This window comes from Tachysurus fulvidraco, chromosome 5 (assembly GCF_022655615.1).
Source record: "Tachysurus fulvidraco isolate hzauxx_2018 chromosome 5, HZAU_PFXX_2.0, whole genome shotgun sequence".
Taxonomy (NCBI): Eukaryota; Metazoa; Chordata; class Actinopteri; order Siluriformes; family Bagridae; genus Tachysurus; species Tachysurus fulvidraco.
Window position 1 is genome coordinate 20,019 of NC_062522.1, and position 22,985 is coordinate 43,003.

Consider the following 22,985-nt stretch of genomic DNA (forward strand, 5'->3'; position numbering starts at 1 on the left):
TGCGTGGGTAGTAAAAAAAAAAGAAAAATAAAAGATGCTGAAATAAGGCCAAGAAACACATACTAAGCATTTGTTCACACACAATAAAGTTCTCTACTCTTGTAGAGTTGATAATTTGCTACAAAAAGATGTGAACCATTTTACCCACTAATTCACATGAAACAATACATTGATTTAACTTTTGTAAGACAGTTTTTGTTGTGCAAAGGCAATATGCAAGGGAGGGTCAATGGTCATGAATATTGATGATTCACACCTGAGGAGGCCCAACCCCCTAATGGTTTAGTCTGGATTGTGTTGACAAAAGAATGAATGTGGGGAGAAAATCTTTTGCTTGTAGTTTAATAAAATAGTGTACAATGAAGTACAAAAGACTTAAGATTTTATTTATATCTGTACTTGACAAAATAAGACTTTTATTTTACCAATATTAAAAAAACATGAACAATACAATAGTCAAGAGTCAAGAAGCTTTATTGTATTCAATGATTCAAAATGTCAGCTGTAAATGTACAGTTTGGTGTGTATCGAAAAATACTTCACATATAAATAAAATATTTATATAAATATAAATTTGTTAAATGTCGTCATGCCATTGTTCAAAACAGTTCCTATTTAACTGAACACACAAGGGAACATTACATGTTTTGCATGACAGAAAGGACTGCCTGCTGCTTGCCTGGATGTTGTTCTTAAGTCTCTTTGCAACAGGTGCATTATCACTGTCAGTGTTAAATCTGTAAATAAATAAATAAATAAATAAATAAATAAATAAATAAATAGTTAGGGTTTGAAAAATTTTGAATCAAAAATAAAATATCAAATAAAATTATTACGCAGTATTTTACTGTAGCAGTGACACTTTAATAAACTGTACTTACACATTAGTCTCAGTTGCTTTGAGAACTGAAAGAGACCTACGGCGTGTGTGAGTAGCAGGTAAAGGTGATGCAGACACATTCCTAAATAAAAAAAATCATAATTAGTCTCATCGTGTATTTTCCAAAGTAGTAAGCAACACATTAGTATTAATAATATATAACTAATATATACTAATATAAAATATAAATGAAAAATGGGTACAAGAGTGGACGTACTCTTTTTTGTTCCCAGTTGCATTGCTGCGTGCCCTCGTGCGAGTGTCAGACGAAGGTGAACGTGTTGCAGCCACATTCCTAAAAAAATATCATAATTAGTATCATGTATTTCCAAAGTACAAAGCAACACACTAGTATTACTAATACTGAGAACATAAAAAACGGTAAATGTTGCTTACACAGGATGAATGTCGGTCACGTTGCTTCGTGCCCTTGTGCGAGTGTCAGACGAAGGTGAACGTGTTGCAGCTACATTCCTAAAAAAAAAAATCCTATTTAGTATCATGTATTTTTCAAAGTATTTACAAAGCAAAACAATTAATATAATGTATTTTCCACATCAGTAATACAAATATTCTGCATGCATATTAGAAAAAAATGGTTACATGTGGACGTAGTCTTTATTGTTCTCGTTGCCGCGTGCCCCTGTGTGAGCATCAAACGAAGGTGAAAGTGTTGCAGTCGGTGCAGGTGAAGACAAGAGTGATGCAGCCACATTCCTAAAAAAGTTTTTAATAATTAATATAATGTATTCAAGACAATAACAAACTTATAAAGCAATAACTAAGGCAGTCAAGCATAGCTGAGATAAGATAATTGGGTACAGAGATGCGCTGTATATGTTTGTTAACGGGCATTTACAGACATTTTTATGGCTAAACATTTTAATTTAACACATGACATATCTCCGGGCACATTTACAGCTCATCGACACCACATCGATACATTTACACCCGAACAGATAGTCACGTAAACAAGACTACTTGAGACATAAACACTAGTCAAAATATATTCTAAATAATGATATTGCTATATAAAATATCGTATTTCACATTACATTAATCAGCATACTGCTTAATAAGAACTAACATTTTAAGGTAAATAAAAGTTGCCAATTACGAGACGTTTCTATAAATTCGCTCTGAACATCTTCTTGCAAATAGTCTGTATACCGTACAGTATATATAATTTTACATCACACAAGATTTCAACAAATGTAAGTAAAACGTACTCTTCAGAAATTATATCCTCAGCTGGATCAAGTCGCTCTTCAAAATACAATTGTTCATCGTCGGAGTCCATTTCATCTTCCCAGCGTGTCGATAAGTGAATGAATCTATTAAAACTTTATGCTTCTTATAGCATTGTTTGGGGGTGTTGATCTTGTTGCATAGCCCACTCAGGTAATTTTCATATGAATGGCGCGTGCGCGGTATGTGGGATCACATTAAGCGCTAATGAGGTCGAGGCAGAAAAACTGTACCTCTCTTTACTTACATACAGATTACACAAAAAGACAACATTTGCTTTCGATTTTAATTACCTCATTTAAACATAGACATTTCAGGCTTTCATTAGACATATGTATCATGTTCGTGTGATAAGTATTGGCGGAGTTATCAGTTCATGTTTGTAACGTGTTTAAGGAAGATGGTCAAGGAGACAGAGATGTCTGAATGCACACCCTGGTTATTTTCTTTATTTGCCAAAAGCACAGCGTTTTGTTGTTATTATGAAGGCAGTCAAATAAAAGTAGACACTTCACAGTTTCTAATGATGTATGTGTATGATTATGAATGACGGAGTATTTTAAGTGGATTTCATGTTGAAGAGGAAAAAAGCGCCAAAAACGCGCCTGCGAGCCTGTCGACCCCAGAGGGTTAAAGACAAACACTTTTACAAATCATTTGTACAACACAATGACACAAACAGTGAGGAATTAAATTATTTTTAAGTTAAAAAGAATATTAAAGTGATAAATAACAATCTTAATAAAAATATTTTTTTTATTGCCAAAGTATCACAAAAATATACAAATAAAATGATAAAATAATGTAAAAAATAACTGCTTAAATCTGCTCACAAGATGTTTTCTGAAGTCTTATAGAAAGAGATTTAGCATCATATACGTATTATGCTAATATAGTAAATATTACAGATTAACAGTTAGTCCAAAATTAGCATTTATGTAACGATAGCTTAAAAATTCAGATTTAGAGCTCAGACTTTATTTATTAGTAGAGTATTATTTCCTTCTTTCAGCTTGTGAAACCCAATCAGGGGTTTCACAAGCTGGCACCAGGACACCCTAGGTCGGAAGTCGATGATCGACTTTGTGCTTGTTTCACCTGACCTCCGGCTGTATGTCTTAGACACTCGTGTAAAGAGAGGGGTGGAGCTGTCAACTGATCACCACCTGGTGGTGAGTTGGATCCGATGGCGGGGGAGGAAGTTGGACAGACTTGGCAGACCCAAACGTACTCCGGAGGCAGCTGATAGGTACCGAAGGGCCAAGCGAGCTTCAGCCCGGGTGGTTACGGAGGCAAAAACTCGGGTCTGGGAGGAGTTCGGTGAGGCCATGGAGAAGGACTATCAGTTGGCCTCGAAGAAATTCTGACAAACTGTCCAGCGCCTCAGGAGGGGGAAGCAGTGCCCTGCTCACACTGCTTACAGTGGGAGTGGGAATCTGCTGACTTCGACTGGGGACATCCTCGGACGGTGGAAGGAATACTTCGAGGTTCTCCTCAACCCCACCGACATGTCTTCCACTGAGGAAGCAGAGGGCGGGGGCTCAGTTGTGGACTCGTCGATTCCCCAAGCTGAGGTCACTGAGGTAGTTGAGAAGCTCCTCAGTGGCAAGGCACCGGTGGTGGATGAGATCCGCCCTGAGTAACTCAAGTCTCTGGATGTTGTGGAGCTGTCTTGGTTGACACGCCTCTGCAACATCGCATGGAGGTTGGGGACAGTGCCTCTGGACTGGCAGACTGGGGTGGTGGTCCCTCTGTTTAAGAAGGGGGACTGGAGGGTGTGTTCCAACTATAGGGGGATCACACTCCTCAGCCTCCCCGGAAAAGTCTATGCCAGGGTACTGGAGAGGAGAATTCGGCCGATAGTCGAACCTCGGATTCAGGAGGAACAATGCGGGTTTCGTCCCGGTCGTGGAACACTGGACCATCTCTATACCCTCGCCAGGTTGCTGGAGGGTTCATGGGAGTTTGCCCAACCAGTTCACATGTGTTTTGTGGATTTGGAGAAGGCTTTTGACTGTGTCCCTCGTGGTGACCTGTGGGGGGTGCTCTGGGAGTATGGGGTCCGGGGCCCTCTGTTAAGGGCTGTCCGGTCCCTATATGACCGAAGCAGGAGTTTGGTTCGCATTGCCGGCAGTAAGTCAGACTTGTTCCCGGTGCATGTTGGACTCCGGCAGGGCTGCCCTTTGTCACCGGTCCTGTTCATTACTTATACGGACAGGATTTCTAGGCGCAGTATGGGGCCGGAGGGAGTCCGGTTTGGGGACCACAGGATTTCGTCTCTGCTTTTTGCAGATGATGTTGTCCTGCTGGCTTCCTCAAACCAGGACCTTCAGCGTGCACTGGGACGGTTTGCAGCCGAGTGTGTAGCGGCGGGGATGAGAATCAGCACCTCCAAGTCCGAGGCCATGGTTCTCAGTCGGAAAAGAGTGGCTTGCCCCCTTCAGGTTGGTGGAGAGCTCCTGCCTCAAGTGAAGGAGTTTAAGTATCTTGGGGTCTCGCAGTGATGCATTCGATATACCGATCTGTTGTGGTGAAGAAAGAGCTGAGCCACAAGGCGAAGCTCTCTATTTACCGGTCGATCTACGTTCCTACCCTCACCTATGGTCATGAGCTTTGGGTCATGACTGAAAGGACGAGATCCCGGATACAGGCGGCCGAAATGAGTTTCCTCCGCAGGGTGGCTGGGTGCTCCCTTAGAGATAGGGTGAGGAGCTCGGTCACTCGGGAGGAGCTCAGAGTAGAGCCGCTGCTCCTCCACATTGAGAGGAGTCAGCTGAGGTGGCTCGGGCATCTGTTTCGGATGCCTCCTGGACGCCTCCCTGGGGAGGTGTTCCGGGCATGTCCAACCGGGAGGAGGCCCCGGGGAAGTGTCTCTCGGCTGGCCTGGGAACGCCTCGGTATTCCCCCAGAAGAGCTGGAGGAAGTGTCTGGGGAGAAGGAAGTCTGGGCATCCCTGCTTAGACTGCTGCCCCTGTGACCCGGCCCCGGATAAGCGGTAGAAGAAGAAGAAGAAGAAGAAGAAGCTTGTGAAACACAACAAAATCATATATTGTCGATTTGTAAGAAAATGTTTTCTTACGTCAGACTTAAACCCAGCAAGAATGTTCCACTGAACATAGACAGCATTTAAAAATGTTATACATTAGAGCAGGTGTAATGAGTCTGTCTGTGTTTTCCTTTGTTTCTGTCTGCTGTCATTCCCTGCTATTAATTGTTGGCCCCGCCCACTTATTTGTTACCATGGACATTAATTGCACTCAATCTCTTCCCCAGGTGTTTTGTCCTAGTCTTTGATTGTCTCCACCTTGTGATTGGTTCTTGTTCACCATATCTACTCTGTTTGTCCACTTCCCTGGTGTAAGTTGTTGTTGGTGTATTATGTTGTCTGTTTATGTCTCTGTCTCTGTTCCGGTTCCCTGTACCGCCCAGTGTTCTGGCCTGTTTTTGCCTGCCTATTTATTGTTTATTTCTTGTTTTAGTTTAGTAAAAGTTCAACTGCACTCGGATCCTCACTCGCCTTTGTCTCTTCATGACAGCAGGGGTATTCAATTAAAATTCAAAGAGGTCCAGTTACTAAAATTTCCTCCCAGCAAAGGTACGAATCTTATATTGTCACTTAAAATAGTGCACCCTCATGTTAATAAAATCAATAACACACACACATTTCTATATAATTTATTGTTAAATTCCAAGTGTTTTCAGTCTGAACTTGTCTGGCACTTGAATGGAAAACAATCCTGTAGTTGTCTTTAGTACATGTCAAGTAACAGACCCCCGACACTGAATTTCTTCTGAATAAAATAAAAAGTACAAACACAGCTTTGTGCAGCCTGAACTTAGGGCCTAGATTTCATGTAAAACATTCAGAATCTTCTGAATAAAATAAAAGTACTTTTAATCTTTAAGAACAAACTGAAACAGAAGACTTTTGAGCTGCCCCTTTTTTAAACATTAACTACATTAATAACACAGAAACTTTAGGCTAAAGGACATATCAGGTAAAATAGAACAGGGCAGAATTTACTGAATAAAAGAAAAGTGCAGAGCTTTGAGCAGCTCCCTTTTTCCACTCTCTTTCCACCTCTCTTTATGGAAGCGTATTGCATTCACTTGAGGAAAAAAATCTACTCTGTTTTTCTGAATTAACGACTTAATTATCTCAGAATTATGAGAATTTTTCATGCATAAAAAGTTTTTTGCTTTGTTTTTCTGAATTGACGACTTAATTATCTCAAATTAAATCTCAGCAGGCCACGGTAAATGATCAAACATTGACCGGTCCACGGCGTAAAAAAGGTTGGGGACCACTGACCTAAAAGACCGATTCCAAGGGACAGTCTACAACCTTACCCCAGATGGAACCGTCTCGTTGCAAAGAAACTAGCTCAGGGTTCTCATTTATTTAGCATTGTATTGAGTTAAAAAGGCATGTTTAAATAGAATTAAATTAAAATGATTCATTTTAATTTAATTGTATAGCCGGCACCCCCCACCCCAGCGGCCACGGTAAAATGATCAAACATTGATTCAATTCAAGTTTATTTGTATAGCGCTTTTTACAATGGGCTTTGTCTCAAAGCAGCTTTACAGAACAAACATAGAACAGAAGTTAAACTTAAGGAGAAAAAAGAATTAATATAGTAAAAAATTAAGATATATATAGTTCACAGTGTGTATGTATGTATTTATTTATCCCCAATGAGCAAGTCTGAGGTGACTCAGGCAGCAGTGGCAAGGAAAAACTCCCTTAAATTGGTAAGGAAGAAACCTTGAGAGGAACCGGACTCAAAGGGGACCTCATCCTCATCTGGGTGACACTGGGGGTGTGATTAAATATATATATACAGTAAAACAAGTGTTGAATGGTATCATAGAGTCCAACTGGAGCTGGTAGATCTGTAGATGTCTCAGGATTTTCATAGAATCAGCCTCATCTCAGTGGAGGTCCAAAATCTTCATTGCACGGAAGACGATCGGAGCTGGTACAATGTCTGGAAGCCTCGGGATGGGTAGAAAGAGAGAAGCAGTGTAGAGGGATTAACATATTTGATGTTCATAAAAAAAAAAGTGCAAGTCTAATGTATTGGTGCATAATTTTATGGGATGTATTGTGTGTACGCCTGACTAAAGAGGTGAGTTTTTAATTTGCTTTTGAACTGGGAAAGTGTGTCTGAGCCCCGAACACTATCAGGAAGACTATTCCAAAGTTTGGGAGCTAAATAAGAAAACGGTAGCCTGCTAACTAAAGATCCATAACAAGCAACTAGTAATGCATTACAATAGTCCAGTCTAGAGTTCATGAATGCATGAACTTCTCAGCATCAGATACAGACAGGATGTTTCTCAGCTTGGCAATATTTCTAAGGTGAAAGAAGGCTGTTTTGTAGGGCTGTAGTATGGGCGATATGATTTTTAAAAGACAAGTTGCTGTCTAGTATAACACCGGGGTCTTTCACTGTCGAGCTACTAACAGTATCAGTAACAGTACATCCCTCTAAATGGAAGTTAAGTTGTGAGAGTCTTACAGTCTTATCAGAGTTTAACAACAGAAAATTGCAGCTCATCCAGTCTTTTATCTCTCTAAGGCATTGAGTTAATTTGGACACTGTGGCTATTTCATCTGGTTTTGATGAGATATATAACTCTGTGTTGTCAGCATAAAAATTTAAACTAATCCCATGTCTTCTAATAATGTTCCCTAATGGAAGCATGTATATATAGAAAAGCAGAGGTCCTAGGACTGATCCTTGAGGGACCCCATAATTAACTGGTAAAAAACTGGAGGATTCACCATTTAATTCTACAAAATGCTATCGGTCTGACAGGTAGGATCTAAACCAACTTAAAGCCTGTCCATGAATACCTGTGTAATTTTGTAAGCGATCTAGAAGAATGTTGCGATCTATAGTGTCGAATGCAGCACTAAGGTCAAATAGAACTAATGAGGACATACAGTCTTGGTCCGGGGCTAAGAACAAGTCATTTGTAACTTTAATAAGTGCAGTTTCTGTGCTATGATGGGGCTTGAACCCTGACTGAAACTCTTCAAGGATATTGCTCTCCTGTAAGAAGGAGCTCAGTTGAACAGACAACCTTTTCAAGTATTTTAGACATAAACGGAAGGTGTGAGATAGGTCTGTAATTTGATAGTTCATTAGGATCTAAGTTAGGTTTTTTTGATGAGTGGCCTAATGACTGCCAACTTTAAAGACTTCGGGACGTAACCTAAAGATAGCGAGGAGTTAATAATATTAAGAAGAGGCTCACCAGCTTTATGTAACACTTCTTTCAGTAGTTTAGTTGGGATGGGGTCTAGTGAGCAAGTTGTTGATTTAGCTGTAGTAATACATTTATCTAACTCTTCCTGTCCTGTACTTGTAAAACTCTGTACAGCCTTAGGTGAGATTGTGTCACTATTTTATTCCTGATACTTTCAATTTTATCAGTGAAGAATCTCATAAAATCCTCACTACTGAACTGTGATGGAATAGTGTGCTCAGATTTCTGATTTTTTGTTAAACTAGCTGTTTTCCAAAATTAAAACCTGGGATTGTTCTGGTTATTTTCTATGAGTTTGCTCAGGTGCTCAGCCCTAGCAGCTTTTAGAGCCTGTCTGTAGCTGACAAGCTGCATCACTGTGTGGTACGGTGCTTGCAATGCATCCTGCCGGAAGACACTACAGCGCATAGTGAGAGCAGCTGAGAGGATTATTGGTGTCTCTCTCCCCTCCCTCCAGGACATTTACGAGACCCGTCTCACGCGAAAAGCCCTCTGCATTGCAGGTGATCCCACACACCCATTACACAGCTTCTCCAGTCTGCTGCCATCAGGGAGGAGATTGCAAAGTCTCCGGGCCAGGACCAACAGATTGAAGGACAGCTTCATTCATCAGGCTGTCAGGAAGCTGAACTCGCTCTCAAACTTGCCTCCACTTCTCTTTTCTGCCACAGGCACCACAGATCTATGAATCCAACACTCCCCTTCAGATCCCACATCACCAGGTCCTTCCACTCCCCCCTCCAACTAACATACGAAAACATGCACCAGTCACTTTGTGCAGCATTGGTCTGCTTATTCTTCACTGTATCTACATATGCCTTGCACTTTATTTAAATTTCATTGCTAATATTTTGCACCATGGGACTGAGAGAAATACATTTTCAATTCTTTTTTTGTGTATGTATTGTACATGTGAAAGAGTTGACAATAAAGAAAACTTGAACTTATACGCAATTCTAAAAACCTCTAATTTAGTTTTTCTCCATTTCCGTTCGAGGTTACGGGTCTCCCTCTTGAGGGTATGAGTATAACTATTATACCACGGTGCAAGTGTTTGAGGGTACAGTAAGAAGTCCAGACAGATCAGGCAGGTTATTTGTGAATCTGTCTTTGGTGGTCGGAATAATGGTTCTACCGAGTCGATAACTTGAGGAGACACAGTTAGTCTGTTCTATAGGTCGTGTGTACATTATGATGTAATGGTCTGTGATGTCATCACTTTGGGGAATGATATCTATATCAGTGACATCTATTCTGTGTGATATTATTAAATCTAGTGTGTGATCTAGTCGATGAGTTGCTCTAGTGATGTTTTGTTTGAGCCCAAGTGAGTTTAGTAAGTCCGTAAATATGAGTCCTAAAGTGTCGTTTGTGTCGTCAACATGAATGTTAAAGTCTCCTACAATTAATGCTTTGTCAAAGTTAACCAATAGGTCTGAGAAAAAATCTGTGAATTCTCTAAGAAAAACTGTGTAGGGCCCTGGGGGTCTGTACATGGTCGCTAGAGCAAGAGACATCAAGGATTTCTTCGTGTGCATGTGCGATAGTGTAACATTAAGGACGAGCACTTCAAAAGAATTGAATCTATACTGTGTTCTCTGGGTAATACTAAGGAAATCACTAAAGATAGTGGTGACACCACCTCCACTACCAGTCTGACATGCTTATAGATATATCCTGATTGTGTAGACTCGTTTAGACTGATGTACTCATTTATATTAATCCAAGTTTTGGTGAGGCAGAGTGCAGTAAGGCTATTTTCTGAGATCATTTCATTTACAATAAGTGCTTTGCGTGCAAGCGATTTGATGTGCAGAAGCCCAAACCTTAAGAACTGTTTTTGTTTGTTTCTTTGGCATTTTTCTGGTCTAATTACAGTAAAATTATTTCGAAAACTTCTCACCTATTTACTTTTTGATCCCACTGCTCGGGGAACAGACACAGTTTCTATAGGGTGAGCTTTGTGTACATTTTTTGTGTCAATGTGCTGAGGTGAAGGATGGCTATTTAGATTTAAATTTAAAGAGTAGTTTACCAGTCAGAAGGTGTTCAGCGCCCTGGAGATGTGGTCCGAGAGAATCTCCACTCCAACTCTGCTGGGGTGCAGGCCGTCAGCCCGGAATAGCCTAGGACACTCCCAGAAAACATTCCAATTATCAATAAAGAGTAGTTTCTGAGCCTGACACCATGACTGTAACCATTCATTTAAAGCAAACAGTCTACTGAACCTTTCAGTTCCTTGCTTGTATGTTGGAAGCAGTCCAGACACGATGATCCTCGTCGTGGGTGCTGTGCTGCGAACCGTCTCCACCAGGGTGTTGAAGTCCCACGGATCTCCGACTGCCTCAGTCTGGTGTCGTTTGAGCTGACATGAAGAACCACAGCTCTGGTGTTTCTGCTCACGACTCTAGGTACCTGTGCAGAGACATCAAGAAAACAAGCACCAGGCAAGCAGTGAGTGGCTTACCTTTAGTCACAGTAGCACAGACGTGGCGGACGATGGAGTCTCCGATGATCATGTTGTCGCAGTTCGTCTCACGAAGGGGGCGAAGCGGTTCTGGGTGGGGATCTCGAAAACCGGCGGTGGTGGAGGGGGAGAGGTCCTCGGCCGGGGACCAGCACGCGTCCTCCGCTGCTGCACCCAGGACCTGCGGTGCCCTGGCGCCGGAGTGAACAGCTCCTGGGCAGGCCACTTCATGGGTGTGTTGCCAGGCCAGCCGAGAGACATAGTCCCTCCAGCGTGTCCTAGGTCTTCCCCGGGGCCTCCTCCCGGTTGGACATGCCCGGAACACCTCCCCAGGGAGGCGTCCAGGAGGCATCCGAAACAGATGCCCGAGCCACCTCAGCTGACTCCTCTCGATGTGGAGGAGCAGCGGCTCTACTCTGAGCTCCTCCCGAGTGACCGAGCTCCTCACCCTATCTCTAAGGGAGCACCCAGCCACCCTGCGGAGGAAACTCATTTCGGCCGCCTGTATCCGGGATCTCGTCCTTTCGGTCATGACCCAAAGCTCATGACCATAGGTGAGGGTAGGAACGTAGATCGACCGGTAAATAGAGAGCTTCGCCTTGTGGCTCAGCTCTTTCTTCACCACAACAGATCGGTATATCGACCGCATCACTGCAGAAGATACACCAATCCGCCTGTCGATCTCCCGCTCCATCCTTCCCTCACTCGTAAACGAGACCCCAAGATACTTAAACTCCTCCACTTGAGGCAGGAGCTCTCCACCAACCTGAAGGGGGCAAGCCACCCTTTTCCGACTGAGAACCATGGCCTCGGACTTGGAGGTGCTGATTCTCATCCCCGCCGCTTCACACTCGGCTGCAAACCGTCCCAGTGCACGCTGAAGGTCCTGGTTTGAGGAAGCCAGCAGGACAACATCATCTGCAAAAAGCAGAGACGAAATCCTGTGGTCCACAAACCGGACTCCCTCCGGCCCCATACTGCGCCTAGAAATCCTGTCCATATAAGTAATGAACAGGACCGGTGACAAAGGGCAGCCCTGCCGGAGTCCAACATGCACCGGGAACAAGTCTGACTTACTGCCGGCAATGCGAACCAAACTCCTGCTCCGGTCATATAGGGACCGAACAGCCCTTAACAGAGGGCCCCGGACCCCATACTCCCAGAGCAACCCCCACAGGTCACCACAGGGGACACAGTCGAAAGCCATCTCCAAATTGTGATCCCCCTATAGTTGGAACACACCCTCCAGTCCCCCTTATTAAACAGAGGGACCACAATCCCAGTCTGCCAGTCCAGAGGCACTGTCCCCAACCTCCATGTGATGTTGCAGAGGCGTGTCAACCAAGACAGCCCCACAACATCCAGAAACTTGAGGTACTCAGGGTGGATCTCATCCACCCCCGCTGCCTTGCCACTGAGGAGCTTCTCAACTACCTCAGTGACCTCAACTTGTGGAATCGATGAGTCCACAACTGAGCCCCCGCCCTCTGCTTCCTCAGTGGAAGACATGTCGCTGGGGTTGAGGAGAACCTCGAAGTATTCCTTCCACCGTCCAAGGATGTCCCCAGTCGAAGTCAGCAGATTCCCACTCCCACTGTAAACAGTGTGAGCAGGGCACTGCTTCCCCCTCTTGAGGCGCCGGACGGTTTGCCAAAATTTCTTTGAGGCCAACCAATAGTCCTTCTCCATGGCCTCACCGAACTCCTCCCAGACCCGAGTTTTTGCCTCCGTAACCACCCGGACTTAAGCTCGCTTGGCCCTTCGGTACCTATCTGCTGCCTCCGGAGTCCCCTGAGCCAACCAGGCTCAATAGGACTCTTTCTTCAGCTTGACGGCATCCCTTACTTCCGGGGTCCACCAACGGATTCGGGGATTGCTACCACGACAGGCACCGGAGACCTTACGGCCACAGCTCCGAGTGACCGCGTCGACAATGGAGAACATGGTCCACTCAGACTCGATGTCTCCAACCTCCCTCGGGATCTGATTGAAGCCCTGCCGGAGGTGGGAGTTGAAGATCTCTCTGACCAGAGACTCTGTCAAACATTCCCAGCAGACCCTCACAGTACGTTTGGGTCTGCCAAGTCTGTCCGACTTCCTCCCCCGCCATCGGATCCAACTCACCACCAGGTGGTGATCAGTTGACAGCTCCGCCACTCTCTTTACCCGAGTGTCTAAGACATACGGCCGGAGGTCAGATGAAACAACCACAAAGTCGATCACCGACTTCCGACCTAGGGTGTCCTGGTGCCATGTGTACTGATGGACACCCTTATGCTTGAACATGGTGTTCGTTATGGACAATCTGTGACTAGCACAGAAGTCCAATAACAGAACACAGATGGCACAGATGAGATGGCACACAGGAAGCAAGCTGCACACAGGAACCAAGCTGCACACAGGAAGCTCTCGCATCTTCCAATTCATATGCCTGGCTGAGTATTTTTTATTCAATTCCGAGTTATCTTGAGTTTACACTTTAACCTACTTACACCTTTATTCTTGACATTGTATTTACTTGTCCCGCAGCATCAGCTTTTAGCCAGCTAGCATAACTAGCCTGTTAGCTCGGCTACCGCTAGTACAAGCTCTCGCATCTTTCACATTTTCATTTCACAGACTAAAGTGAGAGGCAGGGAGTTGACCTGCTCAGTCCAGTGGCTCGCTCCCACCCTGCTCTCCTCCACGTCCTTTCCCATCTTTTAGAAGCAAGTGATATACAATAAATAAATAAATAGGTTAAATAGTCCGCTTCTAGCCGGCTAGCACAACTAGCCTGTTAGCTTGGCTACCGCTAGTACAAGCTCTCGCATCTTCCACATTTTCATTTCACAGACTGGAGTGAGAGGCAGGGAGTTGACCTGCTCAGTCCAGTGGCTCGCTCCCACCCTGCTCTCCTCCATGTCCTTTCTCATTTAGAAGCAAGTGATATACAATATATAAATAAATAAATAGGTCAAATAGTTCGCTTCTAGCCGGCTAGCACAACTAGCCTGTTAGCTCGGCTACCGCTACTACAATCTGTTGTACTTGCTCTGTAACATCATGTTGGTTATGTCTCTGCCTTTGAGCACAGGTGAGGACGCATTGGAGCTGCACTCGGTAGAACTGGAGCTGGATGCTGTGGAGAAGCAGATCCGTGAACTACAGGTGAAGCAGGCCGAGCTGCGGGAGCGGAAAGCCACGCTGGAATCTCCCCGTTCGGTCGCTCACCTGTCTCAGGTAAACTCCCGGGATGTAATTACCACTCCCTCCACCTCTACCCCGCGTGTTTCTCTGTCCAGGCCCAACACACCGATGAAGTGGCCTGCCCAGGAGCTGTTCACTCCGGCGCCAGGACACCGCAGGCCCTGGGTGCAGCAGCGGAGGACGCGTGCCGGTCCCCAGCCGAGGACCTCTCCCTCTCCACCACCGCTGGTCTTCGAGATCCCCACACGGAACCGCTTTGCCCCCCTTCGCAAGACGGACTGCGACAACGTGATCATCGGAGACTCCATCGTCCGCTACTTCCGTGCTATGGTGGTGTTGTAAACTTTTTCCAGAGAAGACCAGGAGACTTGGATATCCTTGTGCAGTAGTCTTTATTGTAGATACACGATGAAACGAGTCTGCAAGTCAGAGCGTACTGGTACGGGTGCTGCAGTCATCAAGTCTGACTTACAGTTGTAATACATTGTAAATATACACATTTTAGGGGGCAGTCCAATCAGATAGCGACAAAACACTCGGGTGACAAACAAAACATGAAAGGATGTAACAGCCCCCACTCCAGATCCTGGACTTTCACCCTTAATCCCATTAACATAACAGTCTTTCTCAGACCCCTTCATTAACATAGAAACGAGTTCGCCTCTAATGCTTGGCATTCCTTCTTGACTCGGACCTTGAATCAAATGGCCACCTTAAACAACGGGACAAATGGCACAAAGAGACAAATGATAACCTGAGTTACCTTGCCCCTTTTCCTTTCATATTAATGAAATACAGGAACCACAAGTCTAATGTAAAGTTTGAATTTAACTAGCATTGTAACTTGATTTCGCTTCTACATGATACACAAAAATATGCTAGAAATAAAAGCAAATAAAACAATGACTTAAAATTATTTTCCCACAGTGGCTAAAGGTAAGGCACGCACTCACTGCTTGCCTGGTGCTCGTGTTCTTGATGTCTCTGCACAGGTACCTGTCGTGAGCAGAAACACCAGAGCTGTGGTTCTTCATGTCGGCTCGAACGACACCAGCCTGAGGCAGTCGGAGATCCTGAAGAGGGACTTCAACACCCTGGTGGAGACGGTTCGCAGCACAGCGCCCACGACGAGGATCATCGTGTCTGGACCGCTTCCAACATACCAGCGAGGAATTGAAAGGTTCAGTAGACTTTTTGCTTTAAATGAATGGTTACAGTCATGGTGTCAGGCTCAGAAACTACTCTTTATTGATAATTGGAATGTTTTCTGGGAGCGTCCTAGGCTATTCCGTGCTGACGGCCTGCACCCCAGCAGAGTTGGAGCGGAGATTCTCTCGGACCACATCTCCAGGGCGCTGAACACCTTCTGACTGGTAAACTACTCTTTAAATTTAAATCTCAATAGCCATCCTTCACCTCAGCACATTGACACAAAAAATGCACACATAGCTCACCCTATAGAAACTGTGTCTGTTCCCCGAGCAGTGAGATCAAAAAGTAAATACATGAGAAGTTCTTGAAATAATCTTACTGTAATTAGACCAGAAAAATGGCAAAGAAACAAACAAAAACAGTTCTTAAGGTTTGGACTTCTGAACATTAGATCGCTTGCACCCAAAGCACTTATTGTAAATGAAATGATCTCAGATAATAGCCTTACTGCACTCTGCCTCACCGAAACGTGGATTAAACCAAATGAATACATCAGTCTAAACGAGTCTACACCATCAGGATATAAGCACGAGCCTCGTCTGACTGGTCGTGGAGGTGGTGTCGCCACTATCCTTAGTGATTACCTTACTGCTACCCAGAGAACACAGCATAGATTTGGTTCTTTTGAAGTGCTCGTCCTTAATGTTACACTATTGCACATGCACACGAAGAAATCCCTGATGTCTCTTACTTTAGCGACCATTTACAGACCCCCAGGGCCCTACACAGTTTTTCTTAGAGAATTCACAGATTTTTTCTCAGACCTATTGGTTAACTTTGACAAAGCATTAATTGTAGGAGACTTTCACATTCATGTTGACGACACAAACGACGCTTTAGGACTCACATTTATGGACTTACTAAACTCACTTGGGCTCAAACAAAACATCACTAGTGCAACTCATCGACGTAACCACACACTAGATTTAATAATATCACACAAGATAGATGTCACTGATATAGATATCATACCTCAAAGTGATGACATCACAGACCATTACCTTATAATGTACACACTACCTATAGAACAGACTAACTATGTATCACCACGTTATCGACTCGGTAGAACCATTATTCCGACCACCAAAGACAGATTCACAAATAACCTGCCTGATCTGTCCGGACTTCTTACTGTACCCTCAAACTCAAACGACCTAGATGCAATAACTAACAGCATAGACGCTATATTCACTAGCACATTAGACAATGTTGCCCCAGTCAGATTACAGAAGGTTAGAGATAAAACACTTGCACCATGGTATAATAGTCATACTCACACCCTCAAGAGGGAGACCCGTAACCTCGAACGGAAATAGAGAAAAACTAAATTAGAGGTTTTTAGAATTGCGTATAAGGACAGTATGTCCAGCTATAGACAGGCTCTAAAAGCTGCTAGGGCTGAGCACCTGAGCAAACTCATAGAAAATAACCAGAACAATCCCAGGTTTTTATTTAGCACAGTGGCTAGTTTAACAAAAAAATCAGAAATCTGAACACACTATTCCATCACAGTTCAGTAGTGAGGACTTTATGAGATTCTTCACTGATAAAATCGAAAGTATCAGAAATAAAATAGGTGACGTGCAAAATATGAGAGCAACCAGTGACACAATCTCACCTAAGGCTTTACACAGTTTTACAAGTACAGGACAGGAAGAGTTAGATAAACTTATTACTACAGCTAAATCAACAACATGTTCACTAGACCCCATCCCAACTAAACTACTGAAAGAAGTGTTACATAAAGCTGGTGAGCCTCTTCTTAATATCATTAACTCCTCGTTATCTTTAGGTTACGTCCCAAAGTCTTTTAAGTTGGCAGTTATTAGGCCACTCATCAAAAAACCTAACTTAGCTCCTAATGAACTATCAAATTACAGACCTATCTCACACCTTCCGTTTATGTCTAAAATACTTGAAAAGGTTGTGTCTGTTCAACTGAGCTCCTTCTTACAGGAGAGCAACATCCTTGAAGAGTTTCAGTCAGGGTTCAGGCCCCATCATAGCACAGAAACTGCACTTGTTAAAGTTACAAACGACTTGTTCTTAGCTTCGGACCAAGACTGTATGTCACTATTAGTTCTACTTGACCTTAGTGCTGCATTTGACACTATAGACCACAACATTCTTCTAGCTCGCTTACAAAATTACACAGGTATTCATGGACAGGCTTTAAACTGGTTTAGATCCTACCTGTCTGATCGATACCATTTTGTAGAATTAAATGGTGAATCCTCCAGTTTATTACCAGTTAATTATGGGGTCCCTCAAGAATCAGTTCTCGGACCTCTGCTTTTCTCTATATACATGCTTCCATTAGGGAACATTATTAGAAGACATGGGATTAGTTTCCATTGTTATGCTGACGACACACAGTTATATATCTCATCAAAACCAGATGAAATACCATCTACCAAAACAGCCTTCTTCCACCTTAGAAATATTGCCAAGCTGAGAAACATCCTGTCTGTCTCTGATGCTGAGAAGCTAGTTCGTGCGTTCATGACCTCTAGACTGGACTATTGTAATGCATTACTAGGTGGTTGTCCTGCATCTTTAATAAATAGGTTATAGTTAGTCCAAAATGCAGCTGCCAGAGATCTCACTAGGACAAGAAAGTATGACCATATAACCCATATTTTATCATCTACACTGGCAACCTGTTAAGTTTGGAATTGACTACAAACTGCTGCTACTTACGTACAAGGCTCTTAATGGTTTAGCTCCCATGTATCTAACTAGTCTTCTAACACGTTACAATCCTTCACGCTCTCTGAGATCACAAAACTCTTGGACTTTTGGTAGTTCCCAGAATATCTAAGTCTACTAAAGGTGGTAGAGCGTTTTCGTATTTAGCTCCCAAACTTTGGAATAGTCTTCCTGATAGTGTTCGGGGTGCAGACACACTTTCCCAGTTTAAATGTAGATTAAAAACTCATCTCTTTAGTCAGGCGTACACATAATACATCCCATAATATCATGCACCAGTACATCAGACCGGCACATTTTTATGAACAGCAGATGTGTTAATCCCTTTCCACTGCTTCTCTCTTTGTACCCATCCCGAGGCATCCAGACATTGTACCAGCTCCCAACGTCCTCTGTGGGACGAAGCCTTTGGACGTCCACTGAGCCGAGGCCGACTCTAAGAATCCTGAGACATCTCCAGTTAGACTCTGTGATACTAAGGAGATCCAAAGTCCATGATCCTTACACCAATACAACATTTAAATGACTGTATATTACAATCACACCCCCAGTGTCACCCATATGAGGATGGGTTCCCCCTTGAGTCTGGTTCCTCTCAAGGTTTCTTCCTTTACCAATTTAAGGGAGTTTTTCCTTGCCACTGCTGCCTGAGTCACCTCAGACTTGCTCATAGGGGAATAAATACATACACATTGTGAACTATATACATCTAATAATAACCTAGAATTTTTATTCTGTAAATTCTTATTTCTTTTATTATTCGTTATTTCCTTCATCATTAATTATGTCTTCCTTCTGCTCTATGTTTATGCTCTGTAAAGCTGCTTTGAGACAATGTCTATTGTAAAAAAGCGTTATACAAATAAAGATGAATTGAATTGAATTGAACAGCACTCGGGTTCAGGTCGGGGGGCCCGTTCCTCCCAATCACGCCCCTCCAGGTGTCACTGTCACTGCCCACGTGAGCGTTGAAGTCCCCCAGTAGAACGACGGAGTCCCCGGTCGGAGCACTTTCCAGCACCCCTTCCAGACACGCCAAGAAGGTCGGGTACTCTACACTGCCATTTGGCCCATAAGCACAAACAACCATGAGAGACCTATCCCCGACCCGAAGGCGCAGGGAAACGACCCTCTCGTTCACCGGGGTGAACTCCAACACATGGTTGCTGAGCTGGGGGGCTATGAGCAAGTCCACACCAGTCCCCAGGGAGGCGTCCAGGAGGCATCCGAAACAGATGCCCGAGCCACGTAGAGTGTTGGGTCCTTCTGCAAAGCTGAATGCAATAAACTGTGAAACCTACTTTACTCATGCCCGTGCCTATCGGTGTGATATTTTATGCTTTAATTCTCTCAAACCTCAAAACTTCCATCACAGGCTGGCATTGCCTGCAGGATTCGAACCTGCACGGGGAGACCCCCGATTAACTTTTAAGCAGAGACTTGAATATAATGCCATCATCGAATCCATCCTCTGCACCTCAGTAACTGTTTGGTTCAGCTCAGCCACCAAATTCGATCTCAGAAGACTACAGAGGGTAGTCCGGACTGCTGAGCAAATCATTGGCACAACTCTCCCCACTCTCCAAGACCTGTACTCCTCCAGAGTGAGCAAAAGAGCAGAGAAAATCACCCTGGACCCCTCACATCCAGCACACTCCCTCTTTGAACTGTTGCCATCTGGTCGGCGCTACAGAGCCCTGAGCTCCAGAACGACCAGACATAGGAACAGTTTCTTCCCTCAAGCCATCCACCTGATGAACAATTAACACCATGGAACACACAACACATAATATTTGCACTATGTATACCTCAGTTGCACATTTCATACTTGCACTCTGTACATACATGCATACATATTGTCTGTACTGTTTGCTTCAACTGCACATTTCACAATTTCACATGTGTACATACAAATTGCATATATTGTATACTTATTTGCATATGTATATTTCATATGTTTATTTAAACTGCACATTTCACACCTGTAAATGTGTACAATCTCTTCTATTCTGTATATGACATCCTGTTACACTGTGGAGATTATGTCACTAAAACAAATTCCTCGCATGTGTAAACATGCCTGGCAATAAAGCTGATTCTGTTTCTGGTTCTGATTCTGATTCTGATCAGAGGAGCCCAACGGTGGTTTAACCTTAGCTATAAGCATTCTTAACATTTCCATAACATTTGTCCAAGATGTTTTTGCCTCTAGTGTTACAGTCCACATATTGATTAAATACAGGCAACACAGCTTCAAGCTCACAATGGTTAAAATGGTAAAATGGTAAAATGTTAGTGAACACAGTCTGCATTTGCAGCATTTCCACTGGGTGGAATATAAACAGTACATAATAAAATATTCCCAAACTCACATGGAAGATAAAAAGGTCTCAGACTTAGGCATAATAGTTCAATGTTGGAGTTACAAACCCGCTCTCTCACAGAGAATTGCGAGCACCACTTTTGATTTATATAGACACAAATACCTCCACCCTTGGTCTTGCCTGAGTTGTTCCTATCCGCCCGTACCAGAGAAAAGTCAGGCACGTCCTCTCGTAACCACGTCTCGGTGAACACAAGATGGCATGAGTCCCGATACTCGTATCGCACACTGGTGTTAACTCTGAGCAGTAAATGGAACAGTAAATGTTGGTCTTGGGTGTATAGCGTAAGACCGCCTCTGACCCGAACTTCTGATTCACCTGCAAAGCGTAATCATCCATACCAAAAAAATCAGCAACATGTCTCTTAATAAAAACAGCATCGTGTGGCAAGCAATAACATAAAAAACAATAATAAATAATTAATAATCAAAACCGCTAAAACAAAGTACATTAAACAAACAAACAACAAACACAGAGCAGCACGAGATAGCCCGGGTCACAACAGAGCAGCACCACTGAAAGTATTCACTTACAGGTTGAAGACTTACAGGTTCAAGATGCTCACGCTCAAGGTTATCGTGTCTCAGATCAGGTCCAAAGACCTTTGTGACGATCGACCTTGAGGACGCTTATTTTCACATAGACATTCTGCCAGAGCACAGGAAGTTCCTCAGGTTCACTTTTGGGGCGAAGTGTACCAGTAGTGTTCTTCTTTTTAACATAGCCCTTTCACCACGCACGTTTAAAAAGTGCATGGACGCTGCCTGGGCACTGTTGTGTCTCCAGGGCATCCATGTACTGAATTACTTAGACGACTGGCTCATTCTGGCCCAGTCGAAGGCTATGGCAGCCAGTCCTCGAGATGCTATGCTTGCCCATATGAGGTCTCTAGGCCTCAGGTTGGACCCAGAAAATTGTGTGCTTTCTCTTTTTAAGAACCACTTGTCTGGGGCTAGTTTGGGACTCCACTACGATGCGGGCACATCTGTCTCCCGATCTGGTGGCTTCCAACTTGTCAACAGTGAAAGCTATTCGGCTAGGCCGATGCCTTTCATCCTTGCAGACACCCCCTCAGGGTTACGTGCTGTGGGCTTCGTACCCTTCTTATGTGTGAAAGACCCTGGCTCCTGGCCTTGGGTCCCACTCTTGGGGCGTGTCACTGTCGTAGGACTCTCCAGAGGGACGCCTCATTTTCAGGCTAGGGAGTGGCCTAGGATGGCCGTCCTGCCTGGGGTCGATGGGAGGGCCCCTATCTCTCATGACACATAAACTGCCTGGAGATGAGGGCTGTGCTTCTATCATTGAAACACTTTCTTCCACACCTCAGGGGCTGCCATGTCTTAGTACACACAGACAGCACTTTGGTGGCTCTCTATGTCAATCATCAGAGCGGTCTGCGTTTGTGCCCCCATTTCAGGTTGGCACCTCAGATTCTGCTCTGGGCAGAGACCAGGTTCTTTTTGCTGAGAGCGATTTTCATTCCAGGGCATGTAGATCAGGAGGCAGACTTCCTGTTGAGGCCGGTGCTGAGGCCCGGGGAGTGACGTCTCCACCCCCACATGGTGGAGCAAATTTGGCAGATTTATGGCCGGGCGGAAGTGGATCTGTTCACCTCCAAACCTCTGTTCAGCCTCTGAGAAGTTTCTGACCATGAATTTGGCTGTGCTCTTAGCCTTGGCCTCTCTCCAGAGTGGGGGATTTGCAGGCTTTGTCGATTGCCCCCACCTGCCTAGAATTTTCTTCTGGCATGGCCAAGGATATTCTGCACCCTGCGGCAGGATATGTCTCGAAGGTGCACAGGATGGCTGGCTGTCCAGTCATACTGTGGGCCTACTGTCTCGGCACCCCATGAGTCGGCGGAACAGGAGAGGCTGCATATCCTTTGCCTACTGAGGGCCTTGAGGTCTTATGTCCACCGCTTTAGCTCATGGAGTAACTCCTCCACGCCTTTTTGTCTGTCTTGAGGACTGGAATAAGGGTAATCCAATTTCCCAGCAGCACCTGGTGCACTGGGTAGTGGAGGCCATTAGCTCAAGCCTATGAGGTGTGTGGTCTTGCCTCGCTTCTTGGCATTTGGGCTCACTCCGCTAGGGGTATTGCCTCATCCAGCGTTCCCATAGCGTCAGCACTGACGCGGCATCAAGTTCCCTCGAAAGGGAACTACACCAGGTTAGGTATGTAACCCGGTTCCCTGAGAAGGGAACGAGATGCTGCGTAATCACTCCGTCACATGTCCTTCCCGAGCCATTAAATGGTGTGTGTGCACAGAGAGCTTCAGACTTCCTTACAGAAGCATTCCCATAGCGTCAGCACGGATGCAGCGTCTCGTTTCCTTCTCAGAGAACCGGGTTACATACGTAACCTGGTGTAGTTATGCTCCTTCTTACAGGAGAACAATATCTTTCAAGAATTCCAGTCAGGTTTCAGGACCCATCATAGCACAGAAACAATGTCACTTGTTCTTAGCCTTGGGACCAAGAGTGCAACTGAAAATAAATTCTACTTCATCTTAGTGATGCATTCAACACTATAGCTCGTGACATTCTACTAGACCAGGGGTCGGCAACCCGCGGCTCCGGAGCCGCAAGTGGCTCTTTCATCCAATCTCCCTGTAGAT

At 44.4% G+C, this 22,985-nt stretch overlaps 1 long non-coding RNA gene across 2 annotated transcripts; it reads right to left on the reverse strand.

The window, feature by feature from the left end:
- Window positions 1–535: 535 nt before the first annotated feature.
- On the reverse strand, window positions 536–22,578 carry LOC113660799. Of its 2 annotated transcripts, none has more exons than XR_003444902.2 (7): window positions 20,917–22,578; window positions 20,471–20,686; window positions 1,484–1,597; window positions 1,277–1,354; window positions 1,098–1,175; window positions 882–962; window positions 536–737 (listed from the first exon to the last, which is right to left on the reverse strand). It is a non-coding gene; the product is annotated as an uncharacterized LOC113660799 (long non-coding RNA). The 2 variants fall into 2 exon arrangements; XR_003444901.2 differs by having other exon boundaries at window positions 20,902–22,578.
- Window positions 22,579–22,985: the final 407 nt, after the last annotated feature.